Genomic DNA, 25812 nt, shown 5'->3' on the forward strand with positions numbered 1-25812 from the left:
CCAAAGTGGATCCTCCAATCTCCAGACTGGCGGCTAGATCCATACTTGCAGTGGAAGATGGGGCCTCGCTTAAAGATGCCACTGACAGGCAGATGGAGCTCTGGATGAAATCCATCTATGAAGCTATCGGAGCTTCTTTTGCCCCAGCATTCGCAGCCATATGGGCGCTACAAGCTATATCAGCAGGTCAAGCGAAAATTGAAGCGGCTGCGCCACAAGTGGCTTCCATTACCTCCCAGACCTCGGCAATTGCGTCTTACGCTATGAATGCTGTCCTGGACTCTGTGAGCCGTACGGCAGTTGCGACCGCCAATTCGGTAGTAGTCCGCAGGGCCTTGTGGCTACGGGAGTGGAAGGCAGATTCCGCTTCCAAAAAGCGTTTAACCGGTTTGCCAATTTCTGGCGACAGGCTCTTTGGCGAGCGCCTGGATGAAATCATCAAACAATCCAAGGGAAAGGATACATCCTTACCCCAGCCCAAGCAGAACCTCTCCCAACAGAGGAGAGGGCAGTCGAGGTTTCGGTCCTTTTGGGGCGCGGGCCGGTCCCAATTCTCCTCGTCCAAAAGGTCTCAGAAAGAACAAAGGAACTCTGATGCATGGCGGTCTAAGTCACGTCCTAAAAAGGCCATTGGGAAAACCGCTAACAAAGCGGCTGCCTCATGACTTTCTACCTCCTCTAGTAGCATCCTCGGTCGGTGGCAGGCTCTCCCGCTTTTGCGACACCTGGCTGCCACAAATAAAAGACCGCTGGGTGAGAGACATTCTCTCTCACGGTTACAAGATAGAGTTCATCTCTCGTCCCCCGACTCGATTCTTCCGGTCCTCTCCGCCTCCCGAGCGAGCCGAGGCTCTTCGGCAGGCGCTGGGCACCCTGAAGGCAGAAGGAGTGGTGGTCCCTGTTCCTCTTCAGCAACAGGGCCACGGTTTTTACTCCAACTTGTTTGTGGTCCCAAAGAAGGACGGGTCCTTCCGTCCTGTCCTGGACCTGAAACTTCTCAACAAACACGTAAAGACCAGGCGGTTCCGGATGGAATCCCTCCGTTCCGTCATCGCCTCAATGTCCCAGGGAGATTTCCTTGCATCGATCGATATCAAAGATGCTTATCTCCACGTTCCGATTGCCCCAGAGCACCAACGCTTCTTGCGCTTCGCCATGGAAAACGAACACCTGCAGTTCGTGGCACTACCATTCGGCCTGGCAACAGCCCCACGGGTTTTCACCAAGGTTATGGCTACTGTAGTAGCGGTCCTCCATTCTCAGGGTCATTCTGTGATCCCGTACTTGGATGATCTGTTGATCAAGGCACCCTCTGAAGAGGCATGCCAACACAGCCTCGACGCTACCCTGGAGACTCTCCAGAGTTTCGGGTGGATCATCAATTTTCCAAAGTCAAATCTGACACCGGCCCAATCGCTGACGTACCTTGGCATGGAGTTTCATACCCTCTCAGCGATAGTGAAGCTTCCGCTGATCAAACAGCAGTCACTACAGCAAGGGGTACAGTCTCTCCTTCAAGGCCAGTCACACCCCTTGAGGCGCCTCATGCACTTCTTGGGGAAGATGGTGGCGGCAATGGAAGCAGTCCCTTTCGCGCAGTTTCACCTGCGTCCCCTTCAATGGGACATCCTACGCAAATGGGACAGGAAGCCGACGTCCCTCGACAGGAACGTCTCCCTCTCTCAGGCGACCAAAGCCTCCCTTCGGTGGTGGCTTCTTCCCACTTCATTATCGAAGGGGAAATCATTCCTTCCCCCATCTTGGGAAGTAGTTACGACAGACGCGAGTCTGTCAGGATGGGGAGCGGTTTTTCTCCACCACAGGACTCAGGGTACGTGGACCCGGCAAGAGTCCTCGCTTCAGATCAATGTTCTGGAAATTCGGGCAGTGTATCTTGCCCTGAAAGCGTTCCAGCAGTGGCTGGCAGGCAAGCAGATCCGAATTCAGTCGGACAATTCCACAGCGGTGGCATACATCAATCACCAAGGCGGCACACGCAGTCGTCAAGCCTTCCAGGAAGTCCGGCGGATCTTGATGTGGGTGGAAGCCACGTCCTCCACCATATCCGCAGTTCACATCCCAGGCGTGGAAAACTGGGAAGCAGATTATCTCAGTCGCCAGGGCATGGACGCAGGGGAATGGTCCCTTCACCCGGACGTGTTTCAGGAGATCTGTTGCCGCTGGGGGGTGCCGGACGTCGACCTCATGGCGTCCCGGCACAACAACAAGGTACCAATGTTCATGGCACGGTCTCAAGACCCCAGAGCTCTGGCGGCAGACGCCTTAGTTCAGGATTGGTCGCAGTTTCAGCTCCCGTATGTGTTTCCTCCGCTGGCACTGTTGCCCAGAGTGTTACGCAAGATCAGGGCCGACTGCCGCCGCGCCATCCTCGTCGCTCCAGACTGGCCGAGGAGGTCGTGGTACCCGGATCTGTGGCATCTCACGGTCGGCCAACCGTGGGCACTACCAGACCGAACAGACTTGCTGTCTCAAGGGCCGTTTTTCCATCTGAATTCTGCGGCCCTCAACCTGACTGCGTGGCCATTGAGTCCTGGATCCTAGCGTCTTCAGGATTATCTCAGGATGTCATTGCCACTATGAGACAGGCTAGGAAACCAACGTCCGCCAAGATCTATCACAGGACGTGGAAAATTTTTCTGTCATGGTGCTCTGCTCAGGGTTTTTCTCCCTGGCCATTTGCATTACCTACTTTTCTGTCCTTCCTTCAATCTGGACTGGAAAAGGGTTTGTCGCTTGGCTCCCTTAAGGGACAAGTTTCTGCGCTCTCGGTGTTTTTCCAGAAGCGCCTAGCTAGACTTCCACAGGTACGCACGTTCCTGCAGGGAGTTTGTCACATCGTTCCACCTTACAAGCGGCCGTTAGAACCCTGGGATCTGAACAGGGTGCTGATGGTTCTTCAGAAACCACCATTCGAGCCAATGAGAGATATCTCTCTCTCACGCCTTTCGCAGAAGGTGGTCTTCCTAGTAGCAGTCACTTCTCTTCGGAGAGTGTCTGAGCTAGCAGCGTTGTCATGCAAAGCCCCTTTTCTGGTGTTTCACCAGGACAAGGTGGTTCTACGTCCGGTTCCGGAATTTCTCCCTAAGGTTGTATCCCCCTTTCATCTCAATCAGGATATCTCCTTACCTTCTTTTTATCCTCATCCAGTTCACCAATGTGAAAAGGATTTGCACTTGTTAGATCTGGTGAGAGCACTCAGATTCTACATTTCTCGTACGGCGCCCCTGCGCCGCTCGGATGCACTCTTTGTCCTTGTCGCTGGCCAGCGTAAAGGGTCACAGGCTTCCAAATCAACCCTGGCTCGGTGGATCAAGGAGCCAATTATCGAAGCTTACCGTTCGGCTGGGCTTCCGGTTCCCTCAGGGCTGAAGGCCCATTCTACCAGAGCCGTGGGCGCGTCCTGGGCTTTGAGGCACCAGGCTACGGCTCAGCAGGTGTGTCAGGCGGCTACCTGGTCGAGCCTGCACACTTTCACGAAACACTATCAGGTGCATACCTATGCTGCGGCGGATGCCAGCCTAGGTAGACGAGTCCTTCAGGCGGCGGTTGCCCACCTGTAGGAAAGGGCCGTTTTACGGCTCTCTTACGAGGTATTATTTTACCCACCCAGGGACTGCTTTTGGACGTCCCAATTGTCTGGGTCTCCCAATAGAGCGAAAAAGAAGAACGGAATTTTGTTTACTTACCGTAAATTCCTTTTCTTCTAGCTCTAATTGGGAGACCCAGCACCCGCCCCTGTTTTTTTGTGTACACATGTTGTTCATGTTGAATGGTTTCAGTTCTCCGATGTTCCTTCGGATTGAAGTTACTTTAAACCAGTTTGTAATTATATTTCCTCCTTCTTGCTTTTGCACCAAAACTGAGGAGCCCGTGGGAGCACGGGGGGTGTATAGGCAGAAGGGGAGGGGCTTAACACTTTTGAGTGTAATACTTTGTGCTGCCTCCGGAGGCATAGCCTATACACCCAATTGTCTGGGTCTCCCAATTAGAGCTAGAAGAAAAGGAATTTACGGTAAGTAAACAAAATTCCGTTCTTTTGGGAGAAAGGTCTTGCAGGCAGCAGTTGCACACCTGTAATAGGGTGGCAGCATTCAATTATAGTGCAAGCCCGCCGAGGGAGGTTGTTGTTTTTCTTCCTCTGCGGGTTTTTCGGTATTCCCACCCAGGGACTGCTTTTGGACGTCCCATGGTCCTGTGTCCCCCAATGAAACGATAGAGAAAGTAGGATTTTTGTGTACTCACCGTAAAATCTCTTTCTCTGAGTCTTCTTTGGGGGACACAGCACCCACCCTGCTTGGTTTTTTGGTTGATTCAATTGCATTTGCCTGCTATTTTTTCAGTGGTCTTATGTTCATAGACCTCTTGTTTGCACGGCTGCATTGTTTTAGTTACAACTTGGGTTTATGTATGGTGATTCTGGTACTCCTCCTACTGCTTGTGCACCAACTGATCTGAGCCCGCCTCCGGCTCGGGGTGTATACTGCTAGGGAGGAGCTAACTTTTTTATGTTTACTTAGTGTCAGCCTCCTAGTGACAGCAGCATAACCCATGGTCCTGTGTCCCCCAATGAAGACTCAGAGAAAGAGATTTTACGGTGAGTACACAAAAATCCTACTTTTCCAGTGCACACAGGACCTAACAGTGTCAGCAGCAGATCCTCGCCCCCTAACAGTGTGTCATGACCACAGTTTTTGCTTAAAATATTATTTTCCTCCTCTGAAACCAGGGTGCGTCTTATGGTCCAGTGCGTCTATATAGTCCGAAAAATACGGTATGTGATTAAAAAAAAAAAAAAAAAAATTAACAATAATAGATGCCCACCACTCTAATAATAATAAAGTAATGGATGAAGAAAAAATCCAAGAAAATAAGGAAAAAACAAAAATCCAGAGGGAGGTGTCCTGTTGATAATATACGGTAGGTGATGCAAATCCATATGCAGAAAAGTGTCCCATGTAATAATGAAAAAATATTTCAGATAGTCCTTATTCAGGATAATTCTGTAATGCATAGTGATGAGATCCCCTTTCTTCAATCATGGACCTTCTCATAAAAGAAATGTATTTTTCTTTTTTAGGACGCTCAAGATTCAGCATACTCCTCAACCCCTCACGGACTACCGAACACCAGAGAACAGCGGCACAAGCGTGGAGTATTAAGTATAAACTATGTAAAGAAAATATTAAAAACAAAATTAAAATATGTACAACTATAAAAACAACCACCCCTCACCCCATGCACACAGTTATTGTACTAGGGAAGTCCCATTATGGAAAATTAAAAAAATGCACTAAAGCCAAAATTTTCATTTAAGACAAAAGGATTGATCATGTTGATTCTATAGATCCATTTGCTCTCTATACGTGCCAGAATTTTGGCCAGGTTGCCTCCTCTAGTACTCAAACAAACCCGATCAATTGCCATAACCTTTAGTAAGCTTGAATTGCATTGGTGATGATGGAAAAAGTGTCTACCAAGAGTGGGAAGTGTCCTCAGTGGCTTTTCCTTAGTCAATGTCCCTAATATGTTCGCGGATCCGTATCCTAAGTTGCCTCGTGGTCATTCCTATATAAATTTTCTCGCAGGGGCATTTGGCCCAATAAATAACGCCCTTTGATGTGCAATTTAGAAGATGTTGTATTTCAAAGGTTCGAGAGTGGTCAACATTATGGAAATTCTTACTCTGAATCATACTGGGACAGGTCTAACAGTGTCCAGAAGGGTAAAATCCCTTAACAAATAGCCAGTTAGCCTGAGATTCTCTTTCTTGTTTAGGGTTAAAATGGCTATGGATCAAGATGTCCCTTAGGTTTCTGGATCTCCGAGCTGTCATTATTGATGGAATAGTCTGGTAAACTTTGTTAACACAAAAGATCATTTCTTTGTGAATTCTTGGCCCGCAAATATTCTTGCCTAATGCACTTGTGACCTTAACCTCTCTCTCTAACTCTAGAATATAGGTCTTTAGAGTGTTTCTCAAAAGATGATTTGGTAGAGCAGATCCTTCTTGCTCTGAGGAACTGACTAGTGGATATGCTGTACTTCTAATAGTAGAAGGTAAGTGTGAAGAATTGACCTGCAACAATGAATTGGCCGTTTCCTTTCTAAAAATTTCAGTAGAAATGTCACCATTGTCGCAAATGTTTATTTTAATGTTGAGGAAATCAATGCTTTTGCCATATTTATGACAATTTTACATTGATATTGTAGTGTTCAGCTGGGCCATTAGACTGTCAAGCTCATGAATTGTACCCTCCTATACAAAGAGTATGTAATCAATATACCTCATCCATTGTTGTGCTTTTTTTCATTTAAGGTATGGGTTCACTGATGAAGATCTCAAGTTCCCAAGCACCAATGAAAAGGTTTGCATACGAAAATATGCACACCGCCCCCATCACGGTCCCTTTTGTCTGGAGGTAAATTTGTTTATGAAAACAGAAACGTGTGTTAAAATAAATTCTAGCCATGTCAATAATAGTGTGGCCATTTTGGGATCCAAATTACTATTGTGGAGTAACCAAGCAGTAGCCGAGAGGCCATCGTGATGCCTTATGGAGGTATATAAAGCCTCAACATCTGCTGTAACTAAGATCATGTTATCTGGCAGATTGAGATGGTCCAGTCTTTGTAATGCTGCTGTGGTGTCTTTGATGTAAGAATGTAGGGTTGAAAACCAAAGGTTTTTTGACAATGATCTATTGTGTGACATATTTCACTCCATTCCAAAATGTGCAATAGTTCCACTTTGTACTGAGGTAGTGGATTACATGTTAATTTCTTATAACAGGTGTCACGAACAGCCGGGTGGGGGTCTCGCTTTTCACCAATTTGGACAATAAGTAAATGAGGCTGCTGAGCTACTAATGCCAAATGTCCGCACCGTCGCATTTACAATCACGATATTCTGCACAGACAACCCCATGTGACTCAGGGAACATCATAGACTATGTTTTGATGGGAAAATTTAACCCCTCGCTTTAGTTACTCTTGAAAAAACATGCCTCCATTAAAGTCAATGGAGCTGCGAGCTATTAGGTTATTATTAGGAGCTGTAATTGGTTGCAATAGGAAGAAAATAAATTGTTAGTATAAGAAGTTTGTGTGAGGTAATAAGATGTCGGTGGAGACACAGATGGAGAGAGCGACAGAAAGAGATAGAGAGACCGACAGTCAAAGAGACAGACAGGCAGGCAGACAGACAGACAGACAGACAGAGAAAGGGAACGGGACAGACTGGGAACGGGACAGACTGGGAACGGGACAGACTGGGAACGATGTACCTAGGATTTCACTGTGTTGAGCACCTTTGCTGGCTGCCGGCAATGTTTTCTCTGGCTGGTTTCCCAAAGATCAGTGATTGTTTTGTATTGCAGAACTGGAACAATACAGACCTGGAACGAGACAGACAGAGAGAGAGAGACTAAGACTGTTACAGACAGACAGAGACTGTGAGAGAGACAGTTACTATCCCGGGCGACACCCGGGTACTACAGCTAGTGTGTGTGTATAATATATATAATCTCACGACACGATACCCTTACTGATATCACCCCAATAATTCTACACAACAATCATTTTGCATAGAGCAGAATAGAGCATTTCTCTGATGCCTCATTGGGGGACACAGGACCATGGGTGTTATGCTGCCTATCCATAGGAGGACACTAAGTAGATGCAAAAGCATAGCTCCTCCTCTGCAGTATACACCCCCTGGCCGGGCCAGGCAGTCCCAGTTTTAGCTTAGTGTCTATAGGAGGCACTTCCTTTCAAGGTTTGTTATTTTTTGAGGGCGACGGTTTCCTTTTGGGACCGATGTCCCACTACCATCAATGGGCGGGAACGTGAAGTGTTGCCTACACGTACCCCCTCCCGCGACGCTGGATCCTGGGCTGGACGACGGGTTCCATAGACACCGATTTTCTAAAGCCCAGGGCAGAGGCACAATTCCTCAGCCCCTCTTTGCAAGCTCTGAGTTGAATATGGCACCGTTGTGACCGGATACAGCAAGCTGACTCTGCTATTGTCACTGCCTGGATTGAAGCAGTGTTTAAGGTGAGATCCCCCCTGACTGGTTTCCCAGACAAAGGGAGAAAAGGCTGTGCAGGAAAGGCTCCCAGGGCTGAATATACAGTATTTTTTATGAGAAAGTCCCTGGCTAATGCAAGGAAGAGAGCCCCAGGAATCCTGAACACACAGTGTTAACTTTTCCCTAGCTTGCTGGCTGGAGGAGGGGGGGGGCATGTCCCTCCTGTTTGCAAACTCCTGCACAGATAATTTCCCGGTGGCAGGGGGGAGGGGGTGGCTAGAGAATCACAGAGCTCAGGGACTCACGCTGTTTATTATCTGCTCTGTTTATTTGATCTAGCCGAAAAGCCGGCTGATAACCACCAGTGACATGCTGTGTGCTGACTAGAGGGAGAGGGAGGAAAACTATTAGAAGCTCCTTTCCCGCCGTTTTTTAAAACCCACAGCGGGGGGGCACACGGACTACTTCTTCGCGCTCTTTTAGCGCTAAGCCCCGCCCCCTCCCCCGCGGCTGCGATAAGTCTCCCCCCCAGGAAAGCGTGGGAAGATCTCCAGCCATTGGCTGATTCTGGTAAGGTGCTGCTCACTGTAGCTCTGCTGAGCATTGCTCCCCCTCCTGGCATACTCCTATCAGGAACATGCAGAATTCAAAAGGCACTAAGAGGGCTAAGGCTCACATAATCTATTATTCAGCCTGCACTGCCTGCCACGTTGAGCTACCACGTAAACACACCTCTTCTCTCTGTGAGTCCTGTGCCCCTATAGCCCTCCAAGACCCCCCTGCCACCACCGCTGTAACCGTCAGTCCAGAGCCTAGGGCTCCCAGCCCACCGGAATGGGCACAGTTTCTGTCCCAATCCATGGAAAACTGTCACAGAACCTGGTGCTGGCTATGCAATGTCGTCCTCCACACTGCTCCAGTGGGCTCTCCCTCGGGAGCACACAGGGCAGGCTCTCCCACACGCTCCACGGCTTCTGAAGAGCTGGAGGAGGGAGAATGCTGTTTGTACCAGGAGGATTCCTTGGTTTCATCCTCCACAGATGATCAAACTCCAATAGACTCCTTTATAGCAGCAATCAACCAAACTCTGCATGTGGAGGATCCCCCATCCACTACCACTGACCATGCGGTCTCCTTTAAGAGGGCAAGGAAACCCCAAAAGGTTTTCGCTGATCACCCTGAGTTTCAGGATATACTCACAAAGCAAAGGGAGAAGCCTGACAGGCGCTTCGGTAACCGAAAACTCATGGAGTCCTGGTACCCTTTTGCCTCACCTGCCCCTAAGGGCTGGGCCGATCCGCCCTCCGTCGACCCCCCGGTCTCTCGCCTTACCACAAAAACGCTCCTGACTTTACCCGATGGTTCCTCCATCAAGGACCCGACAGACAGACAGGTGGAGCACCTCGCCCGCTCTGCTTTTGAGGCTGCGGGTTCCTCCCTCTCGCCCTGCTTTGCCTCTGTGTGGGTCGCAAAGGCGATCTCGGTCTGGGCAGAATCCCTTAACACTTCGCTTGAGGAATCCCAGTTCACTCATACCTTCACAGAGGTGACAGCTCAAATTGCCACTGCGGCGGAGTACCTCATGCAGGCCTCCATGGATGCTGCTACCTGCGCAGCGTTTGCCGCCTCAAATACCATAGCCATCCATAGAGCTCTCTGGCTCCGACAATGGCGAGCGGGGCCTCCCCTTTTTTCCAGACCGATTGTTTGGCGAACGTCTGGACAAGCTCATTTCTGACGCCACGGGAGGAAAGAGTACCTCCCTCCCCCAGCTGAAGTCCAGGACGTCCTTCACCAGACGTCCACAGTCCTCCTTCCGATCCTTTCGGAAGTCATTTGGTTGGTCGACACCCCGTGCTGTCCACGCCACCAGCCGCGGACTACGCAGGGACCGACCTTCTCAGCTCTCCCCGAAACCTACTTCGTCATGGCAGGCTAGACTGAAATAGTCCAGGACTAGGGAGACTCGGCCACGACGTTTTCCCTCCTCGTGACTCCTTCGGCGCCCCGGAAGACACACTCATTGTAGGAGGTAGAATGCGGCTCTTTCAACACATTTGGGCTCCCGCCTCAGACGACAAATGCGTGCGAGACCTTGTGTCTTCCGGTTACCACATAGAACCGACTCGGGGGTCGGGTCCGAAATTCTAACAGCAGGAGTGATAATACCTGTCCCAGACGACGAGAAGTTCGGAGGTTTTTATTCCAACCTCTTTGTGGTCCCCAAAAAGATGGGTCCGTTCGACCCATCCTGGACCTCAAACACCTAAACAAGCATGTGCAGGTACGGAGATTCAGAATGGAGTCCCTAAGGTCCATTATTGCATCCATGGTCGAAGGGGAATTCCTCGCATCCATAGACATCAAGGACGCGTACCTGCACATACCCATCGCCCCAGATCACCAAAAGTTCCTCCGCTTTGCAATTCAGGACTCCCACTTTCAATTCGTAGCTCTACCCTTCGGCCTTGCCACCACATTAAGGGTCTTCACCAAAGTCATGGCGGCCGCCATGAGGGTCCTTCACGCCAGGGGAGTGGTCGTTCTCCCTTACTTGGACGACCTCCTCATCAAGGCTCCCTCCTTCCGCGACTGCTCAACCAGCGTACAGATCACTGTGGACACCCTATCCCGCTTAGGGTGGCTAGTGAATCTGGACAAATCATCCCCGGTCCCATCACGATCCATCACCTTCCTGGGCATGTCCCTGGACACCCGTAGGGGCTTGATCCTTCTCCCTCAGGACAAGGCGATCGCTCTTCAACGAGCGGTACGCTGCCTTCTACGTCCTCCGTCTCGCTCCATTCGATTCAGCATGAAAGTGCTCGGCAGGATACTGGTGGCTATGGAAGCAGTACCCTTTGCTCAACTGCACCTCCGCCCACTGCAGCTAGCCCTTCTAGCGGCCTGGGACAAGAGCCCCTTCTCCCTGGACAGACCTCTTCACCTGACGCCTTCAGTCAGGTACGCACTCCGCTGGTGGCTTCGGTCCTCATCCCTATCGAAGGGGAGATCCTTTCTCCCAGTGAACTGGCTGGTCCTGACCACGGACGCCAGCCTCCTAGGCTGGGGAGCAGTGTACCGGCACCACACTGCTCAAGGACGTTGGACGCCCCAGGAGTCTTCCCTACCCATAAACACCCTGGAACTCTGCGATCTTCCTCGCGCTCAGAGCGTTCTGCCCTCTGCTAGCGGGTCGTCAGATTCGAGTCCACTCGGATAATGCGACAGCTGTAGCCTATATCAATCGGCAGGGGGGCACCCGCAGCAAAGCGACTTATCTCGAGGCCCACAAGATCCTCAGCTGGGCCGAATCGACGGAATCAGTGATATCAGCGGTACACATACCGGGGGTAGAGAACTGGGCAGCAGACTTTCTAAGTCGCCAAGGCCTGGCCGCCGGAGAATGGTTTCTCCACCCAGATGTGTTTCTACACATCTGCACTCGCTGGGGCACACCAGACGTGGACCTAATGGCCTCAAGGTTGAATGCAAAGGTACCGCGTTCATAGCCAGGTCACGCGACCCGCAGTCCATCGGCGCGGATGCTCTAGTCTGCTCCTGGCACCACTTCCGCCTGCCTTACATATTTCCACCTCTACCCCTGCTGCCGCGGGTGATCGGGAAGATCAAGGCAGAGGGAGTCCCGGTGATACTGATAGCACCGGACTGGCCCAGGCACGCCTGGTTCGCCGAATTAGTACAAATGCTCACAGACGCACCGTGGTGCCTTCCAGACATCCCAGACTTGCTGACCCAAGGGCCCATTTCCCATCAGAACTCCAGAGCCCTGAAGCTGACGTCATGGCCATTGAGACCTGGGTATTAACAAGAGCGGGATTCTCCCCCGTGGTTATTTTCACCATGATCAGCGCCCGAAAGCCTGCTTCATCCCGCATTTACCACCGTACGTGGAAAATCTTCCTTTCATGGTGCAGAGAAACTAACATCCAGCCTATGCCTCTGGCCATCCCCAGAATTCTCGATTTTCTACAGTCTGGCTTGCAAGCGGGGTTGGCTCTCAGTTCCCTTAAAGGGCAGGTCTCAGCGCTCTCAATCTTCTACCAATGCCGCCTGGCTCAAAAACCGCAAGTCAAGACCTTCCTCCAGGGCATTTTCCATCTAGTTCCCCCGTACAAACGGCCGCTGGACCCATGGGACCTCAACCTCGTTCTGGATGGTCTCCAGAGGTCTCCCTTTGAACCCCTCAAGGAATCCTCCCTTCTGTCCTGGAAGGTAACATTCCTGGTGGCAATTACGCCCATCAGACGGGTTTCGGAGCTAGCAGCACTCTCTTGCCGCGAGCCTTTCCTGATCTTTCACCAGGACAAGGTGGTTCTGCGCCCCCTTCCAGATTTCTTTCCAAAGGTTCTTACCCCGTTTCATTTGAACGAGGACATTGTTCTGCCTTCATTTTGTCCACACCCAGTTCATAGGGTGGAAAGGTCTCTGCATTCGTTAGACCTCGTCACAGCTCTCAGATATTACATATCCAGGACAGCCCCCTTTAGGAAAACGGACTCTTTGTTCGTCATTCCTGAGGGGCCTAAGAAGGGACAGGCAGCTTCAAAGGCGACTCTGGCTCACTGGATTCGCTCTGCGATCCAGGAAGTCTACCGCCTGCAACTCAAGCCCATTCCTAGTGGGTGCGGGCTCATTCCACGCGAGCAGTTGGCGCTTCGTGGGCCATTCGGCATCAGGCTTCAGTGGAACAGGTGTCTAAGGCTGCGACCTGGTCTAGCCTACATACGTTTTCAAAGCATTACAGAGTACATACCCAGGTTTCAACTGAGGCAAATCTGGGTAGGAAAATTCTGCAAACGGCAGTAGAGCACCTCTCTCAGTAGGCGCTCCAGGCTGTCTGTGACTGGTTCCTAGTCCTTGGGTTGTGTTGTCTTCTTTTCTGTTTCCCACCCATGGACTGCTTTAGGACATCCCATGGTCCTGTGTCCCCCAATGAGGCGTCAGAGAAAAACGGATTTTCTTTGTCGCTCCATTGGGAGACCCAGACAATTGGGTGTATAGCTATTGCCTCTGGAGGCCACACAAAGTATTACACTTAAAAGTGTAAGGCCCCTCCCCTTCTGGCTATACACCCCCAGTGGGATCACTGGCTCACCAGTTTTGTGCTTTGTGCGAAGGAGGCAACACATCCACGCATAGCTCCACTTTTTAGTCAGCAGCAGCTGCTGACTATGTCGGATGGAAGAAAAGAGGGCCCATACTAAGGGCTCCCAGCATGCTCCCTTCTCACCCCACTGTATGTCGGAGGTGTTTGTAAGGTTGAGGTACCCATTGCGGGTACGGCGGCAGGAGCCCACATGCTGATTCCTTCCCCATCCCTTTTTACAGGGCTCTGGGTGAAGTGGGATTTACCGGTCTCCAGGCACTGAGACCGTGCTCCATCTACAGCCCCTGGAGAAGATGCTGGATGGAGCGGAGTACATCAGGGACATGGCCCTGCTTCCTCAAGGTACTCTGTGTCCCCGTGCATTTGGCGCTCACACCGCAGCATGCTGGGTGTTGTAGTGCGCCGGGGGACATCAGCGCTGCGGCGCCTGTGCCATGGCCTCATTCAGCTTCGCTGAAGCAGGCTCACTTATGGGAATTGGTCGCGCCGGCCGCTGGGACTGCGGCGCGGCTGGCACTTGTAGTGCGCCGGGGACTTCAGCGCGGCCTGCGCTTTTACGGCGGCCGCGCTGATAACTAGAGTCCCCGGCTTTTGCGGCCTGCTTCCGTTCGTTCCCGCCCCCAGACCTGCCAGTCAGGAGAGGGGCGGGACGCTGGCTTCCAGGAATCGGTCGCGCCGGCCGCTGGCAGCGGCGCGGCTGGCACTTGTGGTGCGCCGGGGACTTCAGCGCGGCCCGCGCTTTTACAAGCAGCGCTGAGAGCTGGAGTATGTTTTGCATACTCCACCCCTCTCACTGTGTGCACTGTGAATCCGGATTCCCGCACTTTCTCAGGCACGCCCACGGCTTCCTTCTCTACAAGGACGCCGGCAGCCATTAGTGTCAGTTTCTGTACGATACAGAGACAAGTGTGGAAGACCCTGGCATTCTGATAGTCACACAATCGCTGCAACAGGCGTTAAGCAGCACCTGTGGTGCTAACCCCACTAGTGCAGAAGTGCACTTATAGATATGCTTGTACTATATACATTGCACTGTTTGGTCGCACGTTGTATATACCCTCCTGGATTATGCGGAGGAGTTATCAGCATATTCTCTGTGTAAAACAAAGGTGCAGAACCACATGTTTTTCTATACAGCTGGTACAGCATGTACGGCTATACGGCCGGCAGGTTACATAGACTCCCATTGTATGCACTAATGGCCAGGGGATGAGGACGGTGTCTGCAGTATTTACTGACAGTTTTTCTGAGACTATGGCTATGATACTAGAAGCCTAGCAGTCCGGACATGTCTCTCACAACATGGGCACTGTTGAATCAGATCCGACCCCGACCCTATCGATAACATATCTAGGCATAGAGTTTCTTACTCTCTCAGCGATAGTGAAGCTTCCGCTAGACAAACAGCATTCACTACGGGCTGCAAGCTCTTCTTTAAGAACCAGTCGCACACATTGAGACGCCTCATGCACTTCCTACGTAAGATGGTAGCAATGGAGGCAGTTCCTTTCGCGCAGTTTTACTGCGTCCACTACAATGGGACATTCTCCGCCAATGGGACGAGGAGTCGACGTCCCTCAACAGAGTCGTCGTTCTTTCTCAGGCGGCCAAGGAATCTCTACGGTGGTGGCTTCTTCCCACCTCTTGGTCAAAAAGAAGGTCCTTCCTATCCCCATCCTGGGCGATAGTTACGACAGACGCGAGTCTATCAGGGTGGGGAGCAGTTTTTCTCCACTACAGCGCTCAGGGTACGTGGCCTCAGCAAGAGTCCACCCTTCAGATCAATGTTCTTGAACACAGAGCAGTGTATCTTGCCCTACAAACCTTCCAACAGCGGCTGGAAAGCAAGCATATCCGACTTCAGTCGGACAGCTCCACAGCGGTGGCATACATCAACCACCAAGGAAGAACGCGCAACCGGCAAGCCTTCCAGGAAGTCCGGCAGGTTCTGATGTGGGTGGAAGACACGGCATCCACCATATCCACAATTCACATCCCAAGTGTGGAAACTAGGAAGCTGACTTCCTAAGTCGCTGAGGTGTGGCCGAAAGAGTATGGTCTCCTCACCCGGACGGGTTTCAGGAGATCTGGCGCCGCTGACAGAGGCCGGACGTCGATCTAATGGCGTCACGGCACAACAACAATGTGCCAGCTTCATGGCACGGTTTCACAATCATCGAGCTCTGGCGGCAAACGCCTTAGTTCAGCATTGGTCGCAGTTCCAGCTACCTTAGGTGCCACCTCTGGCATTGTTGCCCAGAGTACTGCGCTAGATCAAGACCGACTGCGGCCGCGCCATCCTCGTCGCTACAAATTGGCCGAGGATGTTGTGATACTCAGTTCTGTGGTGCCTCACGGTAGGCTAACCGGGGGCACTACCAGACCAATCAGACTAGCTGTCTCAAGGGCCATTCTTCCATTTGAATTCTACGGCCCTCAACCGGATGGTGTGGCATTGAGTCCTGGAACCTAGGGTCGTCAGGATTACCTCAGGACGTGGTTGCCACCATGAGACAGGCTAGCATACCAACGTCCGCCAAGATTGACCACAGGACGTGGAAGATGTTCTTATCTCGGTGCTCGGCGCAGGGTGTTTCTCCCTGGCCGGTTGCATCGTCTATGTTTCCTTCCTTCCTGCAATCTAGGTAGGAAAATGGGTTGTCGCTCAGTTCCCTTTAGGGACAAGTCTCAGCGCTATCTGTATTTTTTCAGAAACGACGACTTCCTCAGGTACGCACGTTCCTACGGGGAGTTTGTCTTCTCAGCACTCCGTACAAGCGGCCGTTAGAGCCCTGAGATCTGAACAAGGTTCTAATTGCTCTCCAGATGCCGCCTTTCGAGCCTTTGAAGGATGTCTCCCTTCCCGTTTTTCACGGGAAGTGGCCTTCTAGTAACGGTCTCGTCTCTTAGGAGAGTTTCCGAGCTAGCAACGCTCTCATACAAACTCCCTTCCTGGTCCTTCACCAGGACAGGGTAGTTCTGCGTCCGGTTCCGGAATTTCTCCCTAAGGTGGTATCCCATTTTCATATCAATCAGGATATCACCTCACCTTCTTTGTGTCCTCGTCCAGTCCATCAATTTCAGAAAGATTTGCATCTGTTGGTTCTGGTGAGAGCACTCAGGTTCTACTTCCCGCATGGCGCTCCTGCGCCACCCGGATGCACTCTTTGTCCTTGTCGCTGGTCGGCGTAAACAGTCGCAAGCTTCCAAATCCACCCTTGCTCGGGGGATCGAGGAACCAATTCTTGAAACCTACAGTTCTACTGGGCTTCTGGTTCTCTCAAGGCCGAAGGCCCATTCTACCAGAGCCGTGGGTGCATCCTGGGCATTACGGCACCAGGCTACGGCTCAGCAGGTGTGTCAGGCACCCACCTGGTCGAGTCTACTTACTTTTACCAAGCATTATCAGATGCATACCTACGCTTCGGCAGACGCCAGCCTAGGTAGATAAGTCATTCAGGCGGCGGTTGGCCACCTGTAGGAGAGGGCCGTTTGACGGCCCTATCATGAGGTATTCTTTTACCCACCCAGGGATTGCTTTTGGACATCCCAATTGTCTGGGTCTCCCAATGGAGCGACAAAGAAGAAGGGAATTTTGTTTACTTACCGTAAATTCCTTTTCTTCTAGCTCCAATTGGGAGACCCAGCACCCACCCTGTTTTCTCTGGGTTTTTCTGTTTTTTCGGGTACACATGTTGTTCATGTGGTATGGTTCAGTTCTCCGATGTTTCCTCGGATTGAATTGGTCTTTAAACCAGTTATTGGCTTTCCTCCTTCTTGCTTTGGCACTAAAACTGGTGAGCCAGTGATCCCACTGGGGGTGTATAGCCAGAAGGGGAGGGGCCTTACACTTTTAAGTGTAATACTTTGTGTGGCCTCCAGAGGCAATAGCTATACACCCAATTGTCTGGGTCTCCCAATTGGAGCTAGAAGAAAAGGAATTTACGGTAAGTAAACAAAATTCCCTTCTTTGTGTACTCACCGTAAAATCGTTTTCTCTTAGCCATCATTGGGGGACACAGCACCCACCCTGTTGCCCTGCGGGGCCTTGGTTCTCTCAGTACCTTATTTGGTTTTGACTCTTCTTTTCTCATGTTCCTCTGTTGAAAAGCTTTTTACTGCTTTTTTTTCCTACTGCTTGTGTACTAAAACTGAGACTGCCTGGCCCGGCCAGGGGGTGTATACTGCAGAGGAGGAGCTTTGCTTTTGCATCTACTTAGTGTCCTCCTATGGATAGGCAGCATAACACCCATGGTCCTGTGTCCCCCAATGATGGCTAAGAGAAAACGATTTTACGGTGAGTACACAAAAAAAGTTTTTCTATTTCAAATAGAGCAGAAGAAAAGAGATGGTAAATTTTATATAATTGTAGACAGTGGACACACGAACCGCTCACCGCAATGGAAGTCAGCCAGATTAATTCCACCAGATGAGTATCCTCGGTTCCAGCACGGTTCATGGCAGCCAGCCGTATATAGACAAGAAGCAAGCGGGGGAAGGATTCATCTCAGTCTCCAAGGATTTGAATAAAAGGCATTTCTTTATTTCAGCTTGTTAAACCTAATCAAGGCGTACTGCCGAAACGCGTAGTTTTTTTTTTTCTTTACCTACCATCTGTCAGTGTTATCAGCCGGTGTCATGCTTTTTTTTTATATATATTCTTTTTAACAAGTTGAAATAAAGAAATGCCTTTTATTCAAATCCTTGGAGTCTGAGCTGGATCCTTACCCTGCTTGCTTCTTAAATTGTATATATTCCATCCAAAAATAGACAGTGTTTATAATATATACAAGATGTTACAAAGGGGAACAATACAAATACAGTGTAGACAATTACATAAAAATCAGAGGGATAAACATGAAACTTACTAAACTCGTGCCGTAGATGTGTCGTCTAAAAATTGATGGAGCTAGGGTCTCCAGAATAAGATTCAAACAGGCAGCACCACCACATTGGTATGCCCTCCAGTACTGACCAAGGTGAAAAATGAGCTTCTGACCTAAGTTCACCCTCCCATCTGTGACCTCATTTTACAATATCTTGTAGGCTGTGCCGAGGACTTCCGAAAAAATAGATAATTCTAGTTTTCGCATATCTGTGCCCCTGGGCTACACAGGTGAGAGATATTAGCGTCATATTTTATAGCTCGATTTTATTTTTTCATTCGCATGAATACCAAACACAACGCATCTAGCATGATTTTATTGGCCAAAGCACATTTGTCGGGATACCAGCAATCACTTAGCAAAGCCAGACGGTGCTCCGTGTTCAGCGGTTAACTGGGATTCCAGCAACATACTTTTCATTTTTCTAGCATTAACGTGTCACCTAAAAACTGGGTTAATAGCTTTTCTACTTAAAAGAACAAATTAGCGTTTTTGTGTGTACATATTTGGATTCAGTTGTTCCATCCCGCTTGTCGTAAATACCAAAACTCTCAGGCCAATCAGATAGTGTTGTCATGGCGATCTGTGCTAGTGCTGGGGTGGGGGGTGGTATAAGGGACCGTAAGAGTTTTAACATGACACCTCCCCCTTTTTGAGGCAGCATGGGAGATTGATTTGCCAATAGTCTCCCAAGCCTACCTCGCTGGCATTCCCCTCCCGGGACAGCCCGTAAGCGTTGCCATGTTCGGTTCCCTTCTTGTGTTGAATGGTAAAATCATACTGCTGTAGAGCCAAGCTCCACCGCAGTAGCTTACCATTGTCGCCGGCCACCCGTTGCAGCCAGCTGAAACAGTTGTGGTCTGTTATTATGGTGAAGTTGCATCCAGATAGGTAGGGCTGCAGTTTCTGCAGTGCCCACACTATAGCGAGGCACTCCTCCACAGTGGTGTAGGCCACGTCCCGGGGTAAGAGCTTGCAGCTGAGAAACACCACCGGGTGCTCTTCCCCCTCCCCGTTTTACCTGGCTGAGTACTGCACCTAGCCCAAATGCACTGGCGTCTGTCTGAACTATGAACCGTCGAGTGAAGTCCGGGTCTTGTATGATTGGGGAACTGGTGAGGGCAGCTTTCAATGCTCTGAAGGACCGCTCACAGTCAACTGTCCAGGTGACTACTTGCAGTAGCTTCTTTTTGGTGAGGTCCATCAACGGCTTAGCATGGTCAGTATAATTAGGAACGAACTTCATATAGTACCCTGCTTTACCCAAGATGGACATAACCTGCTTATTTGACTTGGGGGTAGGCCAGGAGGTGATGGCATCAACCTTCCCTGGCTCTGGTTTCAGAGTTCTGCCACCCACTTGGTGTCCGAGGTACTGCACCTCTGTCATGCCGATCTGTCCCTTCCCTGGCTTTACATTCAGACCAGCTCTCTGGATCCACCTGAGCACCTGTTCCAGGTGCCCCGGGTGTTCGGGCCAAGTGGGACTAAAGATAGCAATGTCATCCAGGTAAGAAACGGCAAACCCTCCTAGTCCCTCGAGCAGCTGGTCGACCAATTGCTGGAAAGTGGCAGGAGCATTTCTCATGCCAAAGGGCATGACAGGAGATTCATACAGCCCGAATGGGGTCATGAAGGTGGACCTTTCTTGTGCTTCCTTGGACATAGGAATCTGCCAGTACCCTCGACTCTGGTCCATGATTGTCAGGTACCGAGCCCCAGCTAAGCAATCTAGCAGCTCATCGATGCGTGGCATTGGGTATGCGTCAGGTGCTGTAATGGCATTTAGCCTCCTGTAGTCCACACAAAACCAGGTCGTCTGGTCCTTTTTTGAAGCCACAACTATCGGCGAGGCCTATGCACTTTTTTACCTCAGGATCCCCCCCCAGGGCTAGCATTTCATCTATCTCCCTTTTTATGTCCTTTTGTACCTCTAGGGAGACACGGTATGGGGATTAACGGACTGGGGAATGATTTCCTGTGTCCACCTGGTGGATGGCTACCAACGTCTTCCCAGGGACATTCGTGAAGATCGTCATATAGGGCAGGAATACCCCTCACAGCTGGGACCTCTGGTCCATGGATAGCTGTGGGTTGAATGCCGCCTCTTCAATAGACCCTCCATCCCAGGCCAATGCGAGCAAGTCTACCAAGACTTCGCTTTCGCCTTCCTTGGGAGGGCTACACACAGGAAGGACGAAGGTTTCCCTGTCATGATGAGCTTTCATCATGTTGACATGGAAGACCTTTTGCCTCTTCCTGTCGTGGTCAATGGTGACCACATAGTTTACGTCATTGACGCGCTGATGCACAAGGTATGGACCCTCCCAGGCCGCCTAAAGCTTGTTCTGGGTCATTGGGACTAGGACCCACACCTTCTGATCCACATCGTACACCCACTCCCGAGCGTGTTGGTCATACCACCGTTTCTGGCTGGCCTGGGCCTGCATCATATTCTCATGCACTAGCCGCATCATTGACTGCATTTTGTCACGGAGCCGCATGACATACTCCACAATGGACACTTCTGGGGAGTTCAGTTCCTCTTTCCAGGATTCCCATACCAGACCAAGAGGCCCCCGGACTCGTTTGCCATACAGGAGCTCGAAGGAGGAGAACCCCGTTGAGGCCTGTGGTACCTCTCGGTAAGCAAACAGCAGGTGTGGGAGGTACCGCTCCCAGTCGCGTCCATGTGACTCAACCAGCATCTAAAGCATCTGCTTAAGGGTACCATTAAATCGCTCACACAAACCATTGGTCTGAGGGTGATAGGACCTTGATACCAGATGCTGCAGCTGCATTTTCTTACAGCGAGCCTCCATTAAATGATACATGAATTGAGTAAGCATCTACCTGGGATATCCTACTCAGGAAAAATAGTCAAAATGGCATCTGCCACCTTATCGGCCCTAATTGAGGACAAAGCCACAGTCTCCGGATACCAGGTAGCATAGTCTACTACAGTAAGGATGAAACATTTTCCAGAACTGCTGGGGACAGCCGGAGGCCCAACGATGTCCAGAGTGACCCTCTAGAAAGGCTCCTCTATCACCGGCAAAGAGATCAGGGGAGCCTCGAGAGCAGGCCCTGACTTTCCCACTCTTTGACACGTGATACAGGAGCAGCATTTGTTGGCAACATCTGTCCCCATTTTGGGCCAATAGAAGTGGTGAGACAGCCGAGACTTGGTTTTGCTGACCCCCAAGTGTCAGGCGAGTGCGATCTCATGGGCAATCCGCAGCAACTCACCCCTATAGGGGCAGGGCACTACCAGCTATTTTTCCCTCAGCCACTCCTGTTGGGGGTTACAGGGAACAGTCTCCCGGTACAACCTCCCCTGATCCCAGAATACCCTCTCCTTATCGGTCTTGGACTACCTCTTGAAGCTCATCAAGAGATTGCCATGAGTGTGCAAAGCAGTAATCAAAGCAAAGGGTGGCTACTTTGAAGAACCTAGAATATAAGACATATTTTCAGTTGTTTCACACTTTTTTAAGTATTTCTTTCCTCGTGTTAATTCATAGTTTTGATGCCTTCAATGTGAATCTACAATTTTCAGAGTCATAAAAATAAAGAAAACTCTTTGAATGAGAAGGTGTGTCCAAACTTTTGGGCAGTACTGTATATACCACCAATTCCCGCTAATGGAATATACTGTATATATACCACGATACCCTTACTGCTAGCACCCCAATAATTTTACACAACAGTAATTATGCTGCGACCACTGAACTTTCCACAGGTAGTTTGGATACCCATTACAGATAGCAAAAGGCTCTTCGGGTTCGGATTCGTAAATAGAGCAGGTGGAACGAGCTGTTAAATTTTATACATAGAAACCAAAAATAGGCAGTGTTTATAAAATATACAAATTGTTACAAAGGGGAACAATACAAATACAGTGTAGACCATTACATAAAAATAAAAGGGATAAACTTGAAACTTACTAAACTTGTGCCATAGATGTGACGTCCTAATTTATGGAGGGAGGGTCTCCAGAATAAGATGCAAATGGGCAGCACCACCACATAGGTATGCCCTCCAGTACTGACCAAGGCAAAAAATGAGCTTCTGACTTTTATGACATGCTGAGGACTTCCGAAAAATTAGATAATTCTAGTTTTTGGATATCTTTTCCCGTGGGCCACACAGGTGAGAGATATTGGCATCATATTTTATATCTCGATTTTTCATTCGCATAGATACCAAACACAACGCATCTATCATGATTTTATTGGCCAATACCCATTTGTTGGGATACCAGCGATCACTTAGCAAAGCCAAACAGTGCTCCGTGTTCAGTGCTTCACTAGGATTCCGTCAATATGCTTTTCATTTTGCTAGCATTAACGTGGCACCTAAAAACTGGGTTAATAGCTTTTCTACTTAAAAGAACAAAGGAGCGTTTTTGTGTGTACAGATTTGGCTTCAGTTGTTCCATCCCCCTTGTCGTAAATACCAAATCTCTAAGGCCGATCAAATAGTGTCATCATAGGGATTTGTGCTGGGGTGGGGGGTGGTATAAGGGACCTTAAGAGTTTTAACATGACAACAGGTGTCATCATTAAGCAGTTTGTTGGCCTGCCTAATGCACCTATCATGTGGCCGAATTACAAGGTTACCACCTTTTGTCAGCAGGCTTGAAGACCATATCATTCAAGCTTTGCAATTCCTTTAGAGCTTCCCTTTCATTTTTATCCAAGTTGAGAATCCACAATGGTTTTTGTGCAATATTCTTAATCAACTGGGATACCACTCTAGTAAAAATATCAACTGCCGGGCAGACGTTGAGGTAAGGAAAGGTTTCTTTGTCGCTCTATTGGGAGACCCAGACAATTGGGTGTATAGGCTATGCCTCCGGAGGCAGCACAAAGTATTACACTTAAAAGTGTTAAGCCCCTCCCCTTCTGCCTATACACCCCCCGTGCTCCCACGGGCTCCTCAGTTTTTATGCTTTGTGCGAAGGAGGCAGACATGCACAGCACAGCTCCACAGATTGGTCAGCAGCAGCTGCTGACCAGGTCGGATGGAAGAAAAGTGGGCCCATATAGGGCCGCCAGCATGCTCCCTTCTCACCCCACTCTTGTCGGCGGTGTTGTTAAGGTTGAGGTATCCATTGCGGGTACGGAGGCTGGAGCCCACATGCTGCTTTCCTTCCCCATCCCCCTCAGGGCTCTGGGTGAAGTGGGATCCTATCGGTCTCCAGGCACTGAGACCGTGCTTCATCCACAACTCCTGTGGAGACTGCTGGATAGGAGCCGGGTTCCGTTCAGGGACATGGCCCTGCATCTTGAAGGTACTCTGTATCCCTGTAGGGACCGCGCACGGCAACACCTCAGCTTTGCTGGGTGTGCTAGTGCACCGGGGACCACGGCGCTGACCGGGTCTATATGTGCCATTACACACTCAGCGTCGCTGAGTGTGTTTATATGTAGGGGCTACCGCGCTAACCGCCGCTGCCATGTGAAACTGCGGCGCGGCTGGGACTTGTAGTTCGCCGGGGACTTCGGCGTCGGCCGCGCTTTTACGGCGGCGACGCTTATACTCGAGTCCCCGGCTTTCTTGCGGCCTAGCTTCCTTTTTCCCGCCCTTAGCCCTGACAGGCAGGGGAAGGGCGGGACGCTGCACGGAAGAGAGGGACAAACGAGCAGCATGAGGGCTGGAGCATGCTTTGCATACTCCACTCCCCTCACTGTGCACTGTGTGAGACGCCCACGGTTCCCTCCTCTCGTCAGGAAGCCGCAGCCATTTCCTGTCAGCTCCTCCGACACTGCAGAGAGGGACAAACCCTGGGAAACCCAGACACGGTCTCTGGTGGCCTCACAACCGCTTTAGGCGGCTGGTAAGCAGCACCTGTTGGTGCTAGCCCCATGGTGCTGTACTGTATTGATACATTCTGTGTTATTACTATATACTTTACACTGTATGAGCACAGTTCATTATGGCTATTTACCCTTTTGTGTTAATCATGGAAAACAATAGCATGGCGCCCACAAAGACAGGGGTGCCAAAAAACAGGATTATTATGCTGCCTGCGCCGCTTGTACGACCCAGCTGCCGGCAGGTCCCATTGACCCTCATTGTGTGCAATGTGTGGCCCCTGTGACTCTTCTTCAGCCAGAGCATCTGCTAAGAGGGGCCCAGGGGGAGACACCTGTTGACACGGTCCTTAGTGACGGGGATGGAGTTTGCAAAACTCTCTGAGACTATGGCTGAGATACTAGAAGCCTTGCAGTCCAGGCCGGTATCTCAGCAAAGGGACTCTGTTGAATCATTGTTCCCTGGCCCCCCTCAATTGGACCAACAATGTCCTCCCGGGATACATTCCAGGCTGAGGGTTCTGACTTAGACCCCAGCCCCAGACCGACTAAGCGGGCTCGCTTAGAATTTCCCTCGACATCATGTTGTTCAGGGTCTCAGCGGGGGGAATCTCCGGTTGATGATGCGGAGACAGCTGATCAGGATTCTGATCCTGAGGGCGCTCTCAATCGTAATACTCCAGACGGGGACAACATAGTGAACGATCTTATTGCGTCCATCAATCAAATGCTGGATATTTCTCCCTCAGCTCCTCCGGCGGAGGAGTCAGATTATCAGCAGGAGTAATTCCGCTTCAGGTTCCCCAAGCGTACACCGAGTATGTTTCTAGACCATTCTGATTCCAGGGAGGCAGTCCAGAATCACCATGCTTGTCCAGATAAGTGTTTTTTCTTAGCGCCTTAAGGATACACGTTGTCCTTTTCCACCTGACGTGGTTAAAGGTTGGACTCAGTGTCTCAGAGTGGACCCTCCAATCTCACAGACTGGCGGCTAGATCATTACTTGCAGTGGAAGATGGAGCCTCGCTCAAAGATGCCACTGACGGGCAGATGGAGCTCTGGTTGAAATCCATCTATGAAGCTATCGGAGCTTCTTTTGTCCCAGCATTCGCAGCCGTATGGGCGCTACAAGCTATCTCAGCAGGTCAAGCGCAAATTGAAGCAGCCACATGCACGGCCGCGCCACAAGTGGCATCCATTACCTCCCAAACCTCGGCAACGCTATTAGTGCTGTCCTGGACTCTGCGAGCTGTACGGCGGTTGCGGCCGCCAATTCGGTGGTACTCCGCAGGGCCTTATGGCTACGGGAATGGAAGGCAGATTCTGCTTCCAAAAAAGCGCTTAACCAGTTTGCCAATTTGTGGCGACAGGTTGTTTGGCGAGCGTCCGGATGAAGTCATCAAACAATCCAAGGGAAAGGATACATCCTTACCCCAGTCCCAACCAAACATATCCCAACAGAGGAGAGGGCAGTCGAGGTTTCGCTCCTCTCGGGGCGCGGGCAGGTCCCAATTCTCCTCGTCCACAAGGTCTCAGAAAGACAAAGGAGCTCTGATGCATGGCGGTCTAAGTCACGTCCTAAACAGACCACCGGGGGCGCCGCTAACAAAGCGGCTTCCTCATGACTTTCGGCCTCCGCTAGTAGCATCCTCGGTCGGTGGCAGGCTCTCCCGCTTTTGCGACACCGGGCTGCCACAAATAAAAGACCGCTGGGTGAGAGTTATTCTGTCTCACGGTTACGAGATAGAGTTTACCTCTCGTCCCCCGACTCGATTCTTCAGGTCATCCCCGCCTCCCGAGCGAGCCGAGGCTCCTCTGCAGGCACGGCGCACTCTGACGGCTGAAGGAGTGGTGATCCCTGTTCCTCTTCAGCAACAGAGCCACGGTTTTTACTCCACCTTGTTGGTGGTCTCAAAGAAGGACGGG

General features: G+C 50.6%; 1 long non-coding RNA gene across 1 annotated transcript in view; it reads left to right on the forward strand.

The window, feature by feature from the left end:
- The first annotated feature begins 5993 nt into the window (after nt 1-5993).
- LOC142289784 (uncharacterized) overlaps nt 5994-25812 on the forward strand; it is a 29569-nt gene continuing 9750 nt past the window's right edge. The window contains exons 1-2 of the long non-coding RNA XR_012750160.1: nt 5994-6078; nt 6338-6440. This is a non-coding gene — a long non-coding RNA (uncharacterized LOC142289784). The remainder of the gene's footprint in view (nt 6079-6337; nt 6441-25812) is intronic.

This window comes from Anomaloglossus baeobatrachus, chromosome 2 (genome assembly GCF_048569485.1).
Source record: "Anomaloglossus baeobatrachus isolate aAnoBae1 chromosome 2, aAnoBae1.hap1, whole genome shotgun sequence".
Classification (NCBI taxonomy): Eukaryota; Metazoa; Chordata; class Amphibia; order Anura; family Aromobatidae; genus Anomaloglossus; species Anomaloglossus baeobatrachus.